Genomic DNA, 22,903 nt, shown 5'->3' with positions numbered 1-22,903 from the left:
AACCTTCTTCAGCTTGAGTTTTTAGCACTGGGTTTGGGGCCGTGGTGGAGGGAATATTTCTGCTATTAGCAGAGTTGAGTTGAGAGCAACCAAAGCTACATGACTGTTTATAAGCTCTTCCTTCTCAAAGGGCGCTTCTTCCCACGCCGTGGAAAAAGGCATGGAGGCTGCCTTTGCAAGGGCTCCTGGCACACGTGCAGCTGTGTGAACTGCAGCAACGTGAGGCTGTCCTTCTGAACGGCACGGTAAGGTGACCCAGTGGGAAGCGCAGCCTGGGAGCAGTGCCACCCCTGGGGTTCCTCCGCGAAGCACAGGACTCAGGCAGAGAAGGGAGAGCACACTGGCTCTTGGGGTGACTGTGGGGGAGCAGAGGAGGGGGGAACCAGGGCAGGGCGGGAGTAGGTGGGCAGGGTGGGATCAGACAGAGGTGGGCTGGGATAGGAGGCATGCAGCACGAGTCCAGCATTCTAGAGAAGCCTTCAGTTCTCCTGGGGGCAGGCGACTAGGACAGCTCGACAGAGGAAGCTGAGGAAGCAGCTTACCTGGTCTAGGTGATGGGATCCTGCGTTCCCTCCCAGATGTCAACCTCCTGGCTCTCCCAAATGCCCCCTCCCTCCCTTTAGCTGAGGACCACACGCACTCTTCCCCCACACCTGCACTGGTGCACCCTTCCCGGAGGCTGAGAAGACGGAGCGGTGTGTTTCTGGAGGCCCACCTGCTCTTCCCTCCCCTACACAATGCAGACAGCCTGGCAACTAGATACTGATTTGGGGAAACCAGAAAACGGTCCTCGAAAAATTAACAGTGTGGCTGTAAGTCATGTTCTTAACTTAGCACAACGTTTTAAAATATGCATTAAGTGCTTATTATGTACAGGGGACAGTAGATAGTAAGCAATGCTTTATGTGGCCTGACGCCCGTCCTCCGGGACCTGATAATCTAATGTAGGACATAAGCCATATATATGCAAACAGCAGCAATGCAAAGTTGAATGTGGGAGGCATCATGAATGTGAAAATAATTTAAGAGACAGATACGATTGTTATACCCAGGCTTCCTGGGGAGGTGGCCTCTGTACTAAGCCCCAAATGCCTTGTAGGAGTCAGTCAGCTGGAGATGGGAAGGCAGAGGGAGCAGAGAAAGCAACGCGGGAAGCAGGAAAGGACATGGTGTGGTGGGAAGACGGGGAGAGGATCGTTGGGCCAGATGCTGTGGGAGAGGAAGCTGGAACAGTTGGTAGAGGCCAAGCGTTGAAGGCTTTGAGTGCTGGTCTGAGGAGTTTAAGCTTTGGGTAAGTGATGGGGAGCAGCCGAGAGTCTGGGAGGAAAGTGGAGACATTATCAAGGGGTGGCTTTGATTCCTTTGACAAACAGCCTGCACCTGGTGCTTATAAAAGGGGGTTTCTTTTTTGGCTTTTTTCTTTGCCTGGGGGCACGACGGGTCCTTCCCCCATGATGGGAGTCTGAGCTTTCCTGGCTCCCTTCTCCAGGGAACGGCACATTGATGTCAGGGAAGTGAGCTTGTGATCGGGGCCCGCGTGCAGAGGGGAGCTGTTACTAGGCAGAGGTGCAGTTTTGCCTTGTTCCACACCTTTCCTGAGGTGATGAGACTTGAAAATCACTCAGGCAGGATGGAAAATGGATCCCCTGCTCCCTGGTCCCCAAATCTATGAGAAATATGTTCTCCTTTGAGTGATAGGGCTAGGGCCCGGGTGGGCACGGGAACGGGGCTAATTATGATGTTAACAATTATAGTTCATCCAAACAGGAGGAAAACGAAGCACAAAATCTATTGATTGTATGGCTTCTTGTGTACTGTAAATTTAAACAAAGCCCTCTGCACGACCTTGAATTCAATAGCTCTTTCCCCAATGCCTTATAGGTGCCTGGCATGTGTTTACAATATGTATAAGCAAAAGCTTTTCACATCACATTACACTTGAGACGCATGAGGAGTACAACCTAAATGTCCATCAGTAGGGGGCTGGCTAAATAAAGGATGGCACATTTATTCCACGAGGTACTATGTAGCTATTAAAACAAGAACACAATAGATCTGAATGAGCTGACCAGGAACGTGCTCCATGACATACTGTCAAGTGAAATAAGTTCCGGACCAATATGGATGGCATAATTTCACTTTCATATAAAAAGATGTATGTGTATATAGGCACACAGATACGCAATAAAGCCTAACAAAATCTTAGAAAAGATTCTGTTAAAGGCTAAGTAATGGAGGGTGGGATTGGAGGAAAAGAGGCTGTAATTTCGACTTCTTTCTTTAATCATTATAAATGGTGGGATTTGAGGCAGCTTTCATTTTCTTTTTGTTCGTCTGTATTGTTTTTTAAAATAAAACCTTTTAAAAGATTCATAAAGGGTTTTCACTATTTAAAGAAGTCATTTGGTAAAGTGAAGCATAATAACAGCTATTGTTTGTTGAGTGCTTGCTGTATGCCAAGCCCTGTGTCAAGAGCTTTACAAACACTATCTCGTTGATTCAATCCCCTTTTGAAGTAGATACCATTATTATCTCCACTTTGCGGACAAGGGAACAGGCTCATAGAGGTTAAAAGACTTGCTGGAGATCCCACGTCAGCACGTGGTGAAGCCAGTATTCCATTTGCGGTCTGGTGGCTGCATAGGCTAATTTTGACTGGTACACTGCTCCTGAACAATCCCTTGAAAAAGGGAATAATTCTGTGTTCTGTATTTAGGTTTTTCATAAAGCAGAGTTTAAAATCATGGGTATGTGAAGCGATGATTCGTGGTGATGGTCAGCTTCATAAGAACAACATCTGAATTTGTACTCCACTTCTCTTCACCCTTTCTTTCCTCCTTTCTTCTTTCCTTCCTCCTCTCCTTCCTTCCTTCCTTCCTTCCATTCATTCATTCAACTTTCCATCTATCTATCCATCCATCCATTCACGTACCCATGCCCTCATCCATCCTTCTATCTTTCCATCTATCCATCAATTGAGCAAACATTTATGGGATGCATGCGAGGGAATTTGTTAGGAGCTATGAAGAATACTAAATGGTATCAGACAATTCTCAAGGAACTTACAGACTAGCCCCATGTCACTGTGATGTGGTTCTTGGGCTGGATCGGCTGAAGATCACAGTTATGAAATCGAGGAAGCCAATGCCCATCACATCCCTTGGGGGACTGAGCCTGGGAGCCTCCACATGGAACCTCTGAGACTTGGGCCTGGAATGCCCCGGTGAGGTGGCAGCCTGGATCTGGGAAGGAGGGTACGCTGGGGAATCTTGCACCAAGGTGAGGCCACCTGGGGAATGGGGATTATGCCTGCTTTTGATCTTATTAGGAAGAGACCCAGGCTTTAATAAGTCTGAAGAAAGTCTGCTTTGTTCAGATGGAAGGTTGCTGTCTTTTGATAACGGCATGACTGCTTTTGTGGGGGACCCAAGCAGAGAGAAATGGCTAGGCTGCTAGGGGGGATCCTGGTGATGGTGGTGAGGTGGTGCTGGGTAGTGAGGTGCAGCAGCCAGAGACTCTCTCCAGTAAGGTCTCCCAGGGATGACAAAGCACCCTCATCAAAGAGTCCCCACAATTTGATCCTGGGCCTGAGGATCAAATTGGAAGAACAGGAGTGCAACTGGTGGCATGAGAAGGGATCACAGCTCCTGCCTTTTCTCCTCTCTGAAGCTGTGTATCCTCAGACATAGATGATATTTCAAGTTGTGTCACAGTCCCCAGTAAAGGCAACTGTGATAACAAGGGAAGAGTACAGGGTCTGGCATCAAAAGCTGAGTTCAAACCCTGCCTCCACCACTTAATGACCTCATCATCATAGGCATGCCACTGAACCTCTATGAGCCACTGCTTTCTTATATATAGAATGAATGGTTGTGGAGATTAAGTGAGAAAATCATGGGGCAGCGCCTGGCATGGGTGCTTTGCATTTATTTTGGTGCATGTTTTTGCTGCTGAGTGAGGCCTTCTCCCAGCTCCAGACTGTGATTTGCCCAGAAGCTGCAGGACATGTCCCTATTCAAGAAACAGGCAGATCAGAGGACTCTCCATGCTACTAGCAGGTAGTCTGTCCTTCCTAGACGAACTGTAACACACTCTTCTCAGTTCCTGTGCTCTAGACCTATCCTTCTAGAGGAGCGGCTCTCAAGTAGGAGCCATTTTGTCCCCTAGAGGACATTTGTAATGTCTGGAGACATTTATGATTGTCCTAACAGGGGAAGAGGATGCTACTGGCTTCCAGGGGGTGGAGTCCAGGGATGCTGCTAACCATCCTACAATGCACAGGACAGCCCTCCAACAAAGAATTATCCCTCCCCAAAATGTCAATGGTGCTGTGACTGAGAAACTCTGCTCTTGGGTCAAGAATGAGAACAATGATGCCAAGCTGGAGAAGGTGATTCATTAAGGCCAAACCAGGTGTGGATACTAACAGCATCCTTCCTGAGACCTGAGTTGGGGCCAAGCATTATTAATAATGATGATTATGATGGGTCTAATGGTAATATTGAACATTTACCCCCAGCGTCTTCTTTCCCAGTCTTCTCCATCTCAGACACAGCACCACCACCCAGGGTCCAAAGCCAGAAGCCTGCAGGTTAGCCTGGATTCTTCTCCTCACCCTCTTCCATGTCCTACTCAACTGCTGGTTCTGTACACCCCACATCCACCTGCTGCCCGAGGCACCTTCCTCTCTCTCTCGACTTCACCATTCAACTGCCTCTTAGCTGATTGGTCTGCTCCCCGGCTTGCCTCCTGAAGTTCAGTCTCCATAGAGCTGCCAAACTGATCTTTTAGAAAACATTATTTCAATCACGTCATGCCCCTGCTTCAAACCCTCCCACTGCCCTTGGAAGAAAGTCCGAATTCCCTCATGTTCCTTGGAGCTCAGTTCCTAGAACAAGTCATGTTCTTCCCTCCTTGGGGCTTTTGTGCACTCATTCATTCCAACTGTGCAGAGAGAAGTTTCTCTGCCTTGCCACAGGCTGCCTTCCGCTCAGCTTCCTGAGATCTCGGTTTAAATGACTTCCCCTCGGACAGGCCAAACCTGATCTCTCCAAATAGGCCCACCTTATTATTCTCCTCCACACATCCCTGTTTATTTCTGTCGCTGCATTTACACAGTGTGCAATTAAGTAAACTAATTATTTTGTGTACTTATCATCTATCTCCCTCTACTAAACAAGGGTATGACCTGTGTTTCTCATGTTCATTGCTGTTTCCCCAGCACCTAGCACAATGCCTAGCTCCGGTAGTTATTCAAGAAATTCACTGTCAAATAAATGAGCTGCCTTTTAAAATTACATATGGTGTTGTAGTTGACAAAACACTGTCAGCCATATTTATTATCTCTAGAAGGAGGGCAGTAAAGGGAAGCTCTCATGGAGGGTTGTCTACCGTTGGCATTGATGGTGGTGGTGGCTATAGAGTAGATCCTGCTAATAATATCACCCAGTGGCAGCTGCACAGCACTCCATCCTGGGTGGGGGCTGGGGGGAGGGTCAGCGGTTGCCTGATCCATTGTTCCCAGTGGCTACAAATACTTAATAGACAGCTGTGTTAAGATTGGAATCTGTGATCTTGCAACACAGACAGATCTCTTGGCCCACTGGGGAGAAACCCTTACTGGTGGCATCCTTAGCATGCCTCCTAACTGGATAAGCCATTCAGCCTCCAGGGCATGCCTTATAGATCATAGATTCACACTGGCCTTGCCCTCTCCACCGAGGAGGGAGCAGAAAGAAGGAGGGGATGGGAGGAATGGGCAAGGTTTAGTCTTTCTTCTCTGTCCCTTTGCCTTCTTTCTCTTAACTTGCTGGTCCCCCCCACCTCTCATCCCCCAGTGTATAGATTTGCCTGAATATTTTTGCATCTCTCTAAGGTTCATTAATTTTTAGTTGTCCACCAACATCAACAAAACTGTAAATTGTGTCCCTATTTACACTTTTGGAAGTAGAGTTGTATTAAGTATATTTTCTTATTTTCTGTATTCTTGATGAACTGGCATCTGGGGCCTTGCTGACTGGGGGAGGTACTCCCCCTTCCCAGGTTAGCTAATTCTGAAAGATACTGAATGACTTACCTGTGAGCAAGCCTTTCATATGCAAACTAACCAATCCGGAGCCACGTCTTCCCTCCCCCCATCTCCTCCAAGGGTCTCTTACACTCTGGACCACTACCCACCTGCCTTAATCACTCCAGGGCTAGGTACCAGGCAACTAGAGTCAGCCCTGATGCTTCAAAGCCCACTAAAATTATTCAAACCACACAATCCTCAGCCTACTTACCCTACCCTGCCTTTTCTTTCCTGCAGAAACCACAATAAAGACTCTTAACCATCTTTTCCCCTCGATTCCTCTGCCTCCTGACTGACCCTGATGCTTCCTCTGGTGGCCCTTCATGGCATGCCATGCCTTCCAATTTGAGGGATCTGTGAGCATAAAATCTTCTTCTTCCATAACAGTCATTTCCATGTCTATGTGTCTTACGATACTTTACTATGAAACACATCCTAAGTAAATATTAAAACAAGTGTTTTCTTTTGAACTGTATATCAAAAGATGATTTTTACATCTATACAAATATTTTTATTTTCAATAGATTCAACATACACTGTTTGGATATACTGGCACTTCCTGATGAAGACAGAAACCATGAGATACTCATTCATGAATTAACTGATAAAACTATCCTGAAAAAAAATCCCTCTATTTTGCAAACACACTTCTTATTCCAGTCACAATCCATTGATTATGGCTTTCTATCAGCCAATAGCAGATTAAGAGACAGTCAGAGACTTGCCACCTCTCTGCAGGCTCACCCATGCCCCGGGGCAAGTGGCAGGACCCATGTCAAGGGATGTGCACTTTGCTTAGTCAAAGACTAGATATCTGAGGATCTCTCTGGCCCCTTTACCCAAGAGCCCTGGATCTGCTCAGAGGGAGAAGTATAAAAGCTCATCACTCTCTTTCCTCTCAGTCCCAGATGCAAAAATTGTTGGGTTTCTCTGCTAGACTTGGGTCCATCATTTTTACCAAGAAAATCAGATTATAAAGCTGCTTCTGGGAGACCGTACTGGCGCCTGGCTGTGCTGATTGCCAGGCAGTGGGAAAGTTCTTCCTTACTACGTCTGGACAAAATCCCTCATGTGGTGGTTCATGCCCTTCTCTTCCTCTTCTGGCCTCATTGAGCCGGGCATTGCCATCCTTCTTGTAGAAAATGTCCACAGACTTGTACATTGTTATTTGTTCTCCTCCACAATAAATCAAACAGATGGCTTCATCCTTTCCTCACAGGTCCTATTTTCTGGCCTTTAATCATGTTTGTTGCTTAATGTTGGCCAATCCGCTCGGCAGCCATTTGTCTGAGACCTCTATGGCCAAGGCTGTCCATGGTCCCTCTTAAACTCGTTTGGGTTCTGGGGTTTGATGAGCAATCACTCCTATCAGCGGGCTGGATATTAAACAGCTGGGGCTCTCTGCAGCCATTTCAGGGAATTGCCCAGAAGATAAGGAAGCAATTTCAGAGACAAGAAGCAATTGCTTCAAAGACTCCATCTAGTTTTCTTCAACTGTTCTGTGGCTGAACGCAGAAAAATGATGGGGGGAAGGAGCTGGGCTCTGTGTTTCATAGCCAGACTCTCTTTTGTTCCCATTATTTCTCACTTACAACACCAGCTCACTCAACTGGAGCCTGTCCCCGGGGTTGGGGAGTGGGGACCTTAACAGAAATTTCCTTCTCCTACCTCTAGATACTGAATAGCAGATAAAAGATAACATGCAGCCTGAGTCCAGGCAGAAAGGGGCCTTCATTCTTTCATTCATTAAACACTTACTGAGCATCTTCCACGTGCCAGGCATTGTGCTGCAGATGCTGGTGAAGGTAAAGATGAATAAGCTCCATACCCCGCCCGCCTGCCCCTGTAGAGATTACGATCTAGCAGTCAAACAGACACTGCCCTTATTATCCAGGGTAGGCTGTGAGAAATGCTATCACAGGGGCACATTATTAATATTCAGGAGGCAGTCCAGAGGAGTACCAGATTAATTCTGTGTAGGAAGGGAAGGGAAGGCTTCCTGAAGGCTGGGGCATTTGGAATGAGTCTTGTATTCACAACGTCTTTTAACCCATGACTCCATTTAATTCTCACAACAACCCAATGATGTGGGCAGGGATTATGCTCATTTGTCAAGTGGAATATCAGGGCTCAGAGAGGTTGGGCGACCAATCGAAGACCACCCAGGGAGTAGGTTTGCAGATCCACATGGAGCCTGTCTAAATCTAAGAGCAGTGTTGTGCCATCTTGCTTCTCAGGAGAGGAGGGTGGACTCAGGAAAAGGCATTGCATCTGGGGCTGGTGGATGCCGAATTGGTACAAGGACACAAAGGTGGTTTTAGCACCAAACAAGGGGGACTGGTCCAGCCTGACAGTTCGGAGAGGGGCTCCTCGTCCTGGCCATCACGACTGCCTGCATCCGAGGTTCAGTCTCCTCTGAGATCCTTTCCATCACACAGCCCCATCCATCCTCATTAGCACAAGGTCTGCTACCCTCAACAGGGTGGCCACAGAAATAACTGCTCCTCCTTCAGCGTCTGTTTCGGTAGAGCTCAGAGCTCACTCTTTGGGTCATTTAGCCTTCTCTATGCCCTGACAACAAACCCAGAGGACGGAGAGCGAAGAAGGGGTGATGAAGGGACAGGAGGAAGAACTACCATCTGTGCCCACTGACTAGCTTTGCAAAGCTTATTCCCTTCCATCATTTCATCCATGTAACAACATGACAGGCAGATATATTCTCCCTTTTACAGATGAGGAAACTGAAGCCTGAGAAAATTCTATTATTGCCCAGGAGGTGCTCACTGGTTTGACCTAAAGAAAGATAAGACTTGTAGAGAATATGACAATTCTTAACACATGGTAAGTGCTCAATAAATGCTAGTTGTTTTGTTGATGATGTTGCTTTTGTTAAGCATCAGTATCTCTATGGAAGACAATGGAAAACTGAGATTGCCCCATGCAGCGATTAGCCTCATGAAGCTCATGGAAAGCTTCTGTTCTGCAAGAGGGCTTTTAACGTGTGTTGTAACTGTGGTCTGTATGGGTGGGGGTCTAACTCAGAAAAGGCTCCTCTGGAAGACTTGAGGCAGGCTCATGCATAAAGGATTGATGGGCTGGGATAACAGCAATCGGGGAGGAGTGCATGGCAGAGAGATGAGTGGCAGGGACAGCACTGGGGGTCGGGGAAAGGGACATCTGCCACAGCCTAGGGAAGGCTGCATGCATTAGAAAGACTGCGTGTAGATAGGGGAGAAGACTCGGCCAATGGAGCTTTTTTGGCATAATAAATATTCAGTTGGTCACCATGAATATTCAATCAGGAAGAGATTTGCAGATAGGCCCTTGAAGAAGCTGGGATTGACAGAGGGGCTGACTTCTTTTAAGAGTCTCACAATATCAGAAAAAAGCAGAAGTGGGGAGAAGAAGATTGGCAAGAGTTGTTAGCTCAGGTGCCAATCTTTGGAAAAAAAGAATCTCCCAATATCGGGGGAATGTACGCCACAGCAGAGAACTGGATGGGATCACAGGTGGAGGCAAAGAGCTAGAAGTTTCAAAGAAGAGAAGTGGGAGAGTGACAGCTGGCAGGAGCTGAGGGTGTGCCAGAAAGACTTGAAAAGCATCGCTTAGTTGAACGGCCAGGGCATACAGTGGAATTGTGGGTCTCATTATTTGCATTTGTGTGCAACTCTCTACAATCTCTAGGGGATATTTTCCTCCTTGGCAGGTTCTCATAGAATCACAGAAATACAGCGCTAAAGAGAATGTTAAAGGCAGTCAGTGACTACTGCGGTGCTTAACCCTGTGCGGAGGGGTGTGGCTCCGCCATGGTGGTGACCAAGGGTGCAGGCCGCCATCCACCTCCCACAGTACATCCTCAAGGTTATTTGCTTTACTTGCTGGCTTCTGAGAAGAATTTCACCAGAGGACATGGCTGTGCAGCTACAAAATAAAATGTGTGAAAAACAACTGTCTCGTCCACACCCATCATTTTATGGATGTGGATGCCTGGGGCCAGAGAAGAGTCTTGTCTAACTCAGAGGCAGAATGCAGGCTGATACTCAGTTCTGCTCACTCCCAGTCCAGTTTCTGCTCATTTCTGTCTGTGAAGGAGGGTGTTCTTGGAGCCCGTGCCAGCTCATTTGGTGCCTTTGGGTGAATAAGAAAAAGGCGGACTCTTGTGGGTAGTCATAGCCCCAGTGAGCAAAAAGGCTCCTTCTGCCAGGTGCCTCTGTGCAGAACGCAGCTTGTACAGTCCTGTGTGATGAGAAATTAGAGGTGCATATGGTGGGGTCCGGGGTGCCATTTATGGATCTTTCTTCCTCCTTCCAATCTTCTATGTACCACTCATGCACTTTTTTAAAATGTGCATCTAGTAAATGCCTCCTGCATGCACAGTGACACCTTCCTGACTCATCTGGTAAAGAATACCACTGAAAAGGGAAAGTGATGGGTTTAAATTTCAAAATGCTTTTCTGACTATGGCAATTTTAAATTCCTAGAATGCGGGTAGGAGACTGGGAGAGGCTGTGATGCTTCGAGGAGGTGAGTGAGGGTGAAGGTGTGGTTAAGACAGTGTGGCTCCATAATTGTCTCTCCTGTCAGCCTGCAATCCTTCATGCTCACTTGGAGAAAATGGGCTAGCTGGAAGACAAAGGCAAGTTGGAGAATATCTTACAATGATGTTTATCGTTTTGACTCCTAAGAGCTTTCTGATGACCAGATGGGTCTGTAGTGGTTCATCTTTGCAGACACAAGCAGCACCCGGTGCACCGCCCTCCTGCGGAGGGATGCACTTGAAAATGGAGGAGTGCACACCCTTCCTGGGGTTTCTATGGAGGCTGGGATGTCAGGGAGAGAGAGCTCTAGGGTTGGGGGGAGAATCATCGCTTCTGGGCTGTTCTTGGAGCAAACTCTGAAGGGTCTGTGTTCTGTTCTCATGAGGAACGCCATTTGGTGTGATGCTTACATTTGTGCATACACTTCCTTTCTTGCAGACTCAGTAAATATTTGTCAAAGGAATGAAGAGCTCTATTCTCCTAAGAGGGTTAAAACTCCTCCTTTCTCACAAATTTGCTTGTGCCACTACCATTTTTTAAGCTCCTACTTATATCGCGTCCACTGGGTGCCAGGCACTGTTGCAGGGGTTTTACATGCATTGATGCATTGGATCCTAATCCTATGAGGTGAGTACTGTTATCCCATACCAAATCCCTACAAACTCCCTCTCCTTTAGTCTTTAATAAGTAGTATAGGCTGTCATCCTTGCATTAATTCATTCCCTTATTCCTTGACTATTCCTAAAACACCTACTATGTGCCAGGAACTGACTCAGGAACTGTCCCAGTACTAGCAACAGCCGGATGAGATCCCTGTTTTAACAGTGCTCCTGTTTTAGTTAGAAAGACATAGACAACAAGTTAACACAAAAGTAACCAATTTGAATAGGTGCCCTGATAGCTATGAAGGCCCTCTGAGAATGTGGCCCTTAAACTAGCACGTAAAGGAGCCAACATGCACAGAGCCCAGAGAAGAGCATTCTACAGAGTAGGCAGCATGGCCACAGGCCCCGAGGTGGGAGAACCCGGCTCGTCTGGAACATACGGAAGGCCAGCTGACTTCAGCAGAGGAAATGCAGAGGGGAGTGGAAAGAGGGCTGAGCTGTAGGCAAAGGCCAGATCACTGAGTGCTCCGAAGGCCAAGGGCAGTGGGACGTCAATGAGGGGCTTGAAGTAGGCAGTTAGCTGATCTGATTAATGTCTTAAAAGAATCACAATGGCTGCCTTGTGGCGAAAGGGCCGTAGCGGAAGAGGGCAGAGAGGATGTGGGAGGTTTGCAGGCAGTCTTGCAGTAGCCCTGGCAAGAGATATTGGTGACTTCCGTTGAGACAGTGGCAGGGAAGATGGATGGAAATGGACCATTTGAAGCAATAGTTTGGAGGGAGAACCATGAAGAATTGCAGATAGAATGAATGTGGGGAGTTAGAGAAAGAGAGTGATAAAGAATGATTTCTAGCTTTTGACTTTAAAAATTGAATGGATGACAGCCACTTGGGAAAATAGTTTGACTTATTGGTTTATATAAGCCAATCTAAGTTATTGGTTTAACTTACTAAATTAAACATAAATATACCAGATGACCCAGAAATCCCACTCCTAGGTATTCACCCAAGAGAAATAAAAACTTACATCCAAACAAAAACTTGTACCCTAAATGTCCTTCAGTGAGTGAATCAATAAACACATTGTGGTATATCCTAACCCTTAATCCTGGCAATCACTGATCTGTTCTCTGTCCCTATACTTTGACCTTTTCCAGAATGTCATATTTATGAAATCATAAGTATATAACCTTCTGAGACCAGCTTCACTCAATCAGCGGAACGCCTTTGAGATTCATCCACACTGTCGTGTGCTTCAATAGTCCATTCCTTTTATTGTTGAGTAGTTTTCCAGCAACGGTTCCACCAAAAGCCAATTTTAATGTATGGAAATTTAAAAGTAAATTTAACAAATGTTTTGAAATAGAAAAGGAAAAAGCAGCAGCAGAAATGACAAAGAAATTTTTTGGATGGTGGTACTATTTTCTGAGATGGGGAAGATGGAAGAAGAAAGGGATTGGTGGGATGGGGAGGGAGATAAAGAAGCTACATCTGAATTCCGTAAATTCTAGTTCAGTAGGCTTGAACCAAGCTTAAGAGTATGTTTGGTTAGGCAGCAAGTAAGCACTGCCCCTCTGAGGGTCTGTGGGAGGGGAGGAGTGTGAATTTCTTGAGGAAGAGGAATGGGCGGGGTGACGGGGTAGGGGGAAATGAGAGTCCAGTCTCCCTGAAGCTGCTGTGCTGAGTGGACCCCAGAGCCTCCCTTGTGGCCAGCACTGTCCATGGAGTCAGGCGGCAAATGACCTTTTCTCATCCACATCTGATTGTCTCTGCTGTTCCTGTGCAGGTCTTACCCTGTTTGGGGCCAGCTGTCATTATCTCTGAACCTTTTCCAAAATCATTAGTGTAGATTAATGAGACATTACAAGAGGAAGGGAAGTGCTGGAAGGAAATAGATGCTGTCTGTGCTCTGGTCCCGAGGAAGTTCGAGGAGTGTTTCCCAGAGACCGGGATCCAGACTGAGGGTGGGAAGGAAGAGGAGAAGAAAAAGGAGGGGGAGGGGGAAGAAGCTGGGTAGAGGGGGAGGAAAGAGATGCTGGCTCCACGAGTCTTTTAGATTTCAGCTTTCTGGTTAGAATCTCAGCCTCCGGGGTATGTAGCCTGCCTAGTGGAAAGCTAGTGCCGGAAGCAAGACTCCAGGCACAAATTCTGCCCACTTCCCACCTTCGCAGTGGGGAGAAGCCTGCGGATATACATATCTGCTTTTGAGATGTTTCTGCAACAAAGGGCTGGAAAGGAGGATACCAAATTGTGAACAGTGATTTCCTTTAGCTGGTGCAATTATGGGTGACTTTGGGGGAAAAAAACTATCATAAAAAGGAAAAACATCGGGAACCCTAAGCCATGGATTCCACACAGACACAGGGATGGTGTAAGTCACAGAATGACCAGGAGGCTTTGGTCACTACTCTCCCTTCTCTAAATTTCTCCGGTGTCATGGCATCTTACTTTTTCCCTTGGGTGTTCTCTAATTCATGGGAAAATATTATCCCCATGTTAGACTATAGGAAGGCTCTTCCAAAAACTCTATGCGATGAGGAGTATCCGCTACACTCAGATATGCTGGTTGCTCAATAAACATTTCTTGTAGAAATAGAAAAATGACCACTCAACAGGGTCTACCCCAGTGCCGTCCAATAGAAAGATAACGCAAGCTACATATGCAATTTTAAATTTTCTAGTAGCCACATTAGAAACATTAAAAGAAGCAGGCAAGATTAAATTTAATAATATATATTACTTAATCCCATATATCTGGAATAGTATCACTTCAACCTCTAATCAGTATGAAAATTGTTAATATTTTCCATTCTCTGTTTGTTTGTACTACCTCTTAAAAATCCGGTGTGTCTTTTACTCTCACAGAATAACTCAATTTGGACTAGCGACATTTCAAGTGCTCAAAAGCCACACGTGGCCAGTGGCTACCTTATTGGGCAGCACTGGTCTAACCCAAGGCTTGACATATGGTTGACTGTTGATATTTTCTGAATAACTGTCTGAATAGGGACCAGAGGGAGAGCTGACCCTTGGAGGGGCTTGGGCAATATAATGCTGTGGGATTCAGTGCCACGCTGTCAGGTCCGAGAGCAGGGGATATTTGCTAATGGGATATTGCCCCCACCTGTGTCCCTGGCATGACACACAAAGGTGTCGACCTGCTGCATTCCTCTTACTCGTTTTATCTAGTGATCAGGAAGCTGGCTCTGTGTCCTTTAACCAGCATTGCCAATGAAAGAGGAAACAGGACTGGGCTTGCATGCATGGTAATGTTCACATGGTGGGCAAAGCCTGCCTCAGAATTCCAGGAACACAACTGTGAGAATGTGCAGACAGGGGAACATATAGAATACACATGCCTCCCACAAAGAAACGCTGCACACAGTTGGGGAGATGCAATGATGGAGCCACCCATCACACTGCTACCCCCAGGAGTGCTCGTCTTGTCAGGGCAGCTGGTCAGCTGCCTTCTCTCTTGCAAGCTGGTCCTCTCTCAACTCACCATGCGTGGCTCTGCTTGAGGGACCTCAAACCATCCCTGGAAGTGGGGGTTGTTCTCCACATTGTGTGGGCCTGTGTCCTGCCCACAGATAAGCAGCAATGCTCCCCATTGCCTGTGTCAGGCAGTTGCTCAGCTGGGTGAGCAGGACCCTGATGGCAAGTCAGAGACTTTTAGAGGTAAAGAGTCCTTCCATTGAGCCCAATCTGCAACAGATTCTAGAAATTTCTTCTACAGTCTTCTTTATTGATGGTCATCCTTCATAAAGCTTGAACATCTCTGAACACGGGGAGCTCATGACAATGCAGGCAGTGCATTCCACGAATGGCAGCTCTGATGGTCTGAAAAGCCTTTCTGATATTGTGCCCGATTCTGCCTCTATGTAACCTCCACACGCTGGGCCAACACAGAGCTAGCCTGCCCTGGGCTGTGCGCAATGTGCATTTGTGTCCAGGATTCAACTCAAATGCCAGTTCTGCAGACAGGACCTCCTCAACTACTGTGTTGGTCCTTGTCCTCTATCCCCTACCCAGTCACTCTCTGTCACATTACCTGGTTTGATTTACGTCCCCTCTGGTTTATGATATATTTATGTAACATTATCTTAGCTACTTAACTACTGGACTATTTTCTGTCTTCCCAACTGAAGGTAACCTCTTTGAGAGTATTCACAGAACATATAACCATGTCTGACTTGGTAGATGGTAGATAAACTTTTGTTGAATGAACAAATATGTATAACGATGTATTTATATCTATCTAAATGTATAAATATGCATTTTTATCTCCTCCTCTTTCAGAGAGCAAAGATAATGAGAACTGAAAAAGCCAATTGGATGTGGTGAAATTTTAAGATAGCAGTTTGTGTACAGTGGGGAAAAAACCCTGAGATCATTTTGAAGGGGATAAAAGATGGATGGGAAAAAATGGAGCCAGGGGGCTGTGGGTAAAACTATGCATTTGAGATGCCCTTGGAAGAGTGGGGAGGAGCAACTGGTTGCACAATGACTAGAAGTTTCCATTTCTTTATTGTCTAGCTCCTCCTGAACCCCCAGCAATCTGACCTCTCTTCCTTTGTCATACTATTGAACCTGGTCACGAATAATCTTGCCAAATCTAAATTTTATTATTTTTTATTTTCCCATTTGTTCTGTTCTACCTTGCTCCTTATAATGAATGAATAAATAACATCTTCAACACCAAATATTGAATTGCCACAATGAACCTGGACCCAGTGCTGACGAGGCAAGGGCTCATAGTCCATCAGCAAAAAGGCATCGTGCACCGCAACGGGTTTCTAAAACCATTGACCAGTTGTGCTTTCTCACAATTCTTCCTCTCTTATTGTGATCTCCTTGTCTCCTGGTATTTTCGTTCTTGACCTACTTTCTTGGATTACTCTTTGTTACGGGTTGAATTCTGTCCTCCAAAAAGACATGTTGAAGTCCTGACCCCCAGTATCTCAGAATGTGACCCGATTTGGAGACAGACTTGCTGCAGATGTAATTAGTTAAGGTTAAGATGAAGTTATAATGGAGTAGGATGGGCCTTAATCCAATGTGACCCATGTCCTTATAAGAACAGAGCTATTGGGGAGAAGGGCAAATGAAGATGGATAGGCAGAGATTAGACTGATGCATCTACGAGCCAAGGAAGGACAAGGATTGCCAGTTGTCACCAGAAACTAAAAGAAGGGCTTGGAACAGATTCTCCCTTAGAATCCTCAGAAGGAAACAAGTCTAGAGACATCTAGCCTCCAGAACTGTGAGATAATACATCTGTGTTGTCTTAACCTGCCCAATAGTACTTTGTGACAGTAGCCCTAGGAAACTAAGACACTCTTTCTTTGCTTGGTTGATTTCTCTTCTTCCTTCCATTTTCTGTCTTCCTCATCTATGATTCTCCCACGCCCCCTTTCTACAAGACCCACCATTTCTTCACTCTCTCTGACCTCCACACTGAAGACTTCCAGGCCTCAATTTCTATTCCTAACTTTTCCCTCAACTTCCTGCAGATCTCTAATCTCAATCCTCCATATATATTTCAGACTCAGCTGGAATCATACTAAAATAATCTTTTCTCCTCTGCCCAACTGTGTTCCCAAACATCCTTCTTTCTGCCCCGTCACTGTCATGCTTTTCCTCACCCAGACCTCAAGTTTTTGACTCCTCTGTTCTACCCCTAAGTGAAACTTCACATTTGTCACCTTTTCTCTCTTCTCCACTTTTTCCCACCTTAATTCAAGACCGTATGACTTGGATTATTGCAAGGGTCCACTAACTCATCCTTGTCTCCAGTCTTTCCTTACCTGGGGGCCATAAGGTCTATGAAACTCAGCTGTGACCGTGTTCATTCCTCCTCAAGGACTTAGGGTCTTTCTAGCAATAGGCAGCTCTTTCCAGGCTAGCCTTACATTGCCCAACTGCAGCACCACATCTGGCCCATCTCCTCACCGGCCCCTCCACTGCCCGTGGACATTTCACCTCTCATAGCATGGCTTAATCCCACTGCTCTGGACTGAATGCATACTTATCTCTAGATCTACTGACCTGCAGCCAACACTATGGGGGTGTACTAACTAAAAAAGGTAAATGATGTTCTCTAACCATGGGCCCATGAGTTATTGTGGAGCAGGATGTATTAGCCTGTCAGCATTGTTTAGTAACAACAATTGGATTTATGATTTACAACTGGTTTCAGTGGATGCTGAGGCTAGGTGAGTGGTTTCAATGGTTAAGGCTGGTCATGTAGCTAGAATGTGCCTCTGTGACCAGCTCAATAAGAGACCCCGTCGTGAACAGACTTGGGGCTTCCTGGCACCAAGATGCTTTGCATGTATGCTGACGGTGGCTCAAGACTTGGGGACAGTGCATAGCCTGTGTGTCAGCCTGCACCTGAGATCTCCAGACCCCTCTGAGTGCATATTCTCCTGCTATTGGCGTGGCCTTAGCCTGTGATAAAACTGTTCTGTGTGTATAAACTGGGTCTTGTGAGTCCTTTTAAAGGTTGAACATGTAAGGTGATTAGTGTGTAATTAACACAGGCTTTTACTATGCCTTTCTGACACATGAACTGCCCAGTCTATTTCTTTCTCCCATCCACCCATTTGAGATCTAACCTCTAAGGAGGTCTCAAACTCCACCCCTCCAAGAGGTCTCAACCACTGTCTTCCTGCCTTACTGCTCTTCCCAGAACTTGGCCTCCGGGGGCTCTAACACTTGGTTAACTTGTATCATTTTTGGGCATCGCACCTTAACAAGAAGTCCAGTTCCAATTCAGCCAGTTGTTAGCTATACAAAATTTGGGAGGTTACTAGGGATGCTAATGCCTACCGCAAAGGATCGTTGTGCAATCTGAACAAAATAATGTAGAAAGAGTGCCTGATGTTTAAGAAGCAGGCAATATCTTCTCCCATCCCTGTATTTTCTTGCTCTTTCCAAAGAGACTGTAAGCTCCTTAGAAGGGATCATTTTTTAATATTTGCATGGTGCCCCCCAAAGCAATAAGCCTGGTGGGACACAAAACAGACATTCAAGTCACAGAGTTCAAGACTGTCATGAGAAAGCTAATGGCACGATTTGTGTTGAGTACACCTCAGTGGAGGCACACACATACTGGCTTGGCTTGAGACAACTTAACTCTTAGAAAACTTTCTTTCCTTATCTTTTTAATAAGACAATCAAAGCTCACTTTCCAGAGTTAAATAAAATAAGGTACGCAAAGTTCCCGGTGCTTAGGAGGCACTCCATAAATGTTAGTTCTCCTCTTTGCTGCTCTTCTTTCCCCTTCTGCTCCCAGGGGATTATTAACGAGGTAGTTATTATATTTCCATTGTGTACCCTAACACACCATGTCCTGGGGGATGCACAACAGACAGTCACAACAGAGAGCCTGAAGCGTCATTAGAAAGTGGGAAGCACCATTACCATGCAGCCGCCCATGCCCACTGGCCACTATAGTTTTCAGGTTTGATAAGTCTTCTCCTGGCTCATAAGCCTTCATCTTCATAACGCTCCCCCTCAAGCACAACGGGGGTTATTTCCATCGGTAACAGAACATGCCTGCCATGAAACACTTGGGTTTAGAGTGGAAGAAAATGAGAAGAAGAAAAATTCATTGAGGAATAATCACAAAGCCTGTGCTAAAGCCTTTAATGGGGCAGCTCTCCTGTGAATCCATCATATAGGACCGAGCAGGAATCTGTCAAATCAGCAAGGGTATTTATTATACACGGAGAAATATGAAATGCCTGCCTCCTCTCTGAAAAGGTTGAGTTGGAAAAAAGCAAAAAACCCTGTGGAGGCTGGAGTGGGGTGAGCTGTTAATGAGTCTGGCATTAAGAGATCTGTGTTAACTCAAGGGAGGTGGCTCCATTCCCAGGTTTGATTCAGCCTGTTCCGGGGGAGCTGTGGGGGGTCTTCTCTGAGGTCAGCAGCAGTTAAACTAAAATATTCAACTGCCCATTATTCCCATAGATTACACCACTTTCCCCAGAGTATTTTGGGAACGAGACAATAGCCCCACATTGCGTGAATTAGTCCAGCCCTAAATTCTGAGGATATCGTCCTTAATTTGGAGATCCTTCCTTCTCATTTCCTTCCTGCCCTCCCTCCTCAGAAAACTGTGAATGCTGTAGGTTACTCCAGTTCTGAATGTCACCTTGACACCAATTCTTGTGTGCATATTATTTGTTTTACACAAATATTTTTGTTTACATTTGGTTTACAAATAAAACTGATGGCTTTATTTTCACCTGAGGATAGTTCATTGTTATTGAGGCAAAAGTGATAGCTCTCTGCTTCCTTTGGAAGAAGCAAGATGGCGCCCGGTCTGAGAGAAGACAGACTCAGAGGGGGCTCTGAGAGTCTAGATTGGAGTAAGATCACACAGTGGAGATTTTTAGCTAGACAAATGTTGGGGATGAGATGGTACCTGCTTCTTCAAGTGTTCAGACTGAAAGAAGCAGAAGGGTTCCGGAAGCCATATCTCACTGGCTTCTCCTACATCTATGGGAGATGGAGCAGGCCCGTATCACTCCTGTTTTCTGACAAGGAACCTGCATCTCAGAATTTAAGTGACTTGCACAAGATCACAATCACAAAGGCAAACACAAGATCAGAAATTTCCTGGGCTCCACACTGTGGAAGCTGGGTTAGGAAAAGCTGAATCAGGTGGCTGGTCAGAGACATCCAGAGAGAACAATGACACGTCTTCTAGGCTGGACACAGCAGAAAACCACAGCTCCCCCGCCCCACCTCTTCATCTTTACCTGTCTGCTGCAATTTCTTTTCACTCAACATTTTTCTAACAGTGTTTTGCCGACAGCAGCCTTTCTGGGGAGGAGTGTGAGGAATTGGATTAGAAATGTTATATTGTAAAGGTCAGAGCCACAGTAATTAGCACAAACATGATTGAATAGTGACAGTCATGCACAGCAAGGATGGAGAGCTGCTGAGTTTCCATAGTTCCTAAGGCTCCAAGTCTTTGTCTTTAAAACCAGTCCCACCATACGTGGAGGACGTGTGTGTGTGTGTGTGTGTTGGCTTCTATGCCGTTCACCACATGTAGATTCATGTGACCACCACCAAAGTCAGCTGATGCACAGTTCCATGCAAGAACACTGTTTTGACCCATGCTGTTCCCTCTGCATGCAACATCCTCCATCACTGGCTATTCCTTGGTTTGGCCAACCCCTGTGCATCTTTCAAGACTCAGTCCACAGGTCATCTCCTTTAAAAAGCTTGCCCCGATCTCTTGTCTACTTGTGCATAAGAGGTTTTGTTTACTTCCCCTGGGCCCCCAGAGCTTCCACTGCTTACCTCCTTACCGTCTCCTTGCCTATTTATTATTGTTATAGCCTCTCCTAGCTTTTGAGCTCTCTAAGGTCAAGGACAGTGTCTCTAATATCTCTGCATCACCAGTACTTGGCATACTGCCTGACACATAGGAGGGGCTCAATCATTGTTTGCTGAATGTAATCAAAGGTTACAAAGAATAAATGTCCTACGGCCGAGGGCAAAACTGTACAGAAGCCAAGCTATTGTACAATTACGATTTAATATACTTGACTAATATTGGTATACTTCCATTGCTAAAACACATTAGTATTAAATTAATCTGAGCTATTTTGCAAGGATAGATGGGTGAGCGTGTACAGTGATGCTTTGCATGCAATTACACCTCTTCCTTCAGGAGTATTAAGTGCTCTGCAGATCCTCTCCTAAATACCTCCCCTGAGTTTTGCTTTACTGTTATACCTTCAGCTTCATCAAGGGCCATCTTTAAAAAGTCATATTAAAACCACCTCTCTACACCTGCATTTTCTATAAAACTGTCATTCACTGCCTTCTACATAATTTATCTGCACTGTGCAATAAAATTATTTTAGAGTTTAACACTGAGAAAATCATGGTCTCCTTGCCGAACTACTAAGGCTCTATCTTTCTAGTAACTAGATGTATATAACTGATCATCTTTTCCTTTTTGACGTGGTTGCCAGGAAACTCAGTCACATCTGATTCTCGTTTGCTGATTCTCAATCATTGTGTTAACCACTCTCTGACTTCCTGGTATTTCCTTGGGAGAATTATAAACCACCGTTAAATAAATCTCTGTTGCTTCTTCCCTTGGTGTAAGCCACAGGGGTTGCCTGTTTGAGAAGAAGCTACATCTAGATCTATGCCTGGACGAGAAGCTTCTCCTTTGATGACTTTAGATTTGGGGCTCACATTTCTTTGTCATTGTCGTTACTGTTGTTTTGTTTTGATCCAGAGCACCCAAATCCACATAGCCCATCCCTCCTGACTCACAGGTAGGGAGGGATCTCTGGTGGACCTCCATTTCGACTGCTCTGGAGGACCATTGGTCTCTCTGAGGTTTCTTCCAAAACTTCTCAAAAAGGCATTTCACGTATGTTGTATCATCCGTGTGAAAATTCCTTATGGCTGTTTTCATGAAATATGGTAACAGAAAAAGAGACAAAAACTTAATCATCTTCCTTCTTGGTCTTGATTTTTCTACCCCTCTTTTATTTCCCTGACTTTATTTTATGCTTGTCATTTATGAGAAGATGTCTCAAATCCTTTCCAGAAGGAAACAGTCCCTCTATGTCTAGCTCAAATGTCTCTGACCCTGTGAATCTCTCCTGATCTTACCCTCCCCACCCATCTCAGGGGGCAAAATGGACATCTCTCTTCTCTGTTTTCAGAACAACTTTATCCTATTGTTTCTGTTACAGCATAAATCGTATTATATCGTACTTTTTTATTCACATGCCTAAGAATCGCCCTAGCCTCTGTGCCTCTTGTGGTCCAGTGATGTGCCCCATTATCTCTGTATTCTACAGGCCTCCCCTTAGTGGAGGCATGGATGCACACACTTTTCATGCTTCAGTTTCTTTATTTGAAAAATACACATAGTAATGGCATCTACCTTATATGGTAGTTGTGAGGAGTAAGAGAGATGAGCCAAATAGGGCCTGCCACACAGAGCAACCACTCAATGAAAGCTGGTTCATAGGAACTATTATTACCAGTGGTAGTACCAGCACTATTGTTTATAATATTCCTGGTACATAGCAGTGCCTGGTACACAGTGTAGAGCTCACTAAGTATTTGCAGAATAAATGCTGAGTGATGAGTGTATATGAATATGCTATCCCTCTCTCCTTGTGAGGGGCATCATGCTGCCCATTTCTGAGATGGGAATGTAGAGGCAGACATCATAAAGGGTGGAGCTGAAGCCAGCATCCACGTGTGCAAATCCCTGGCCTTATGCTTTACACTAAGATGTGCAGCCTTTGTCTGAGGGCTCAGGCACCTGCAAGAGAAAAGAAACTCTCCAAATCCCAGGGTGTCTGTCCTTCAGGACTCCTGAAGACAAGGCTTCTCAGGCCGGGTCAAGCACGTGTGTCAAAACTGTCAAATGCAACCTCCGCTCAAATACCCAGACGGGGCAGGGAAGACAGTGCACACACACTCCAGTGTAATCGTGGGCACTTCAACTTCAACTCAACTTTCACCAGTTCTGAGTTTTCTTTTTCTGCTAGGAAGTGCCAGGACAGACAGGATTTAGACCTGTCTCCTTCCTTGTCGGAGCTCAGGTGGCAGTGCTAATGAGCAGTGGCTTGGCTAAAAGGAAGGCTGCAGGTGACAGGCGAGACATCATTAGATCGGACGCCCAGGCCAGCCCAGCC

General features: G+C 45.8%; 1 protein-coding gene across 4 annotated transcripts in view; it reads right to left on the bottom strand.

The window, feature by feature from the left end:
• SHISA6 (shisa family member 6) overlaps positions 1-22,903 on the bottom strand; it is a 288,859-nt gene that overhangs the window by 81,005 nt on the left and 184,951 nt on the right. The gene's annotated exons all lie outside the window — the stretch shown is intronic.

Source organism: Equus przewalskii, chromosome 10 (genome assembly GCF_037783145.1).
Source record: "Equus przewalskii isolate Varuska chromosome 10, EquPr2, whole genome shotgun sequence".
Lineage (NCBI taxonomy): Eukaryota > Metazoa > Chordata > Mammalia > Perissodactyla > Equidae > Equus > Equus przewalskii.
This window is presented reverse-complemented; position numbering and strand designations above follow the sequence as displayed.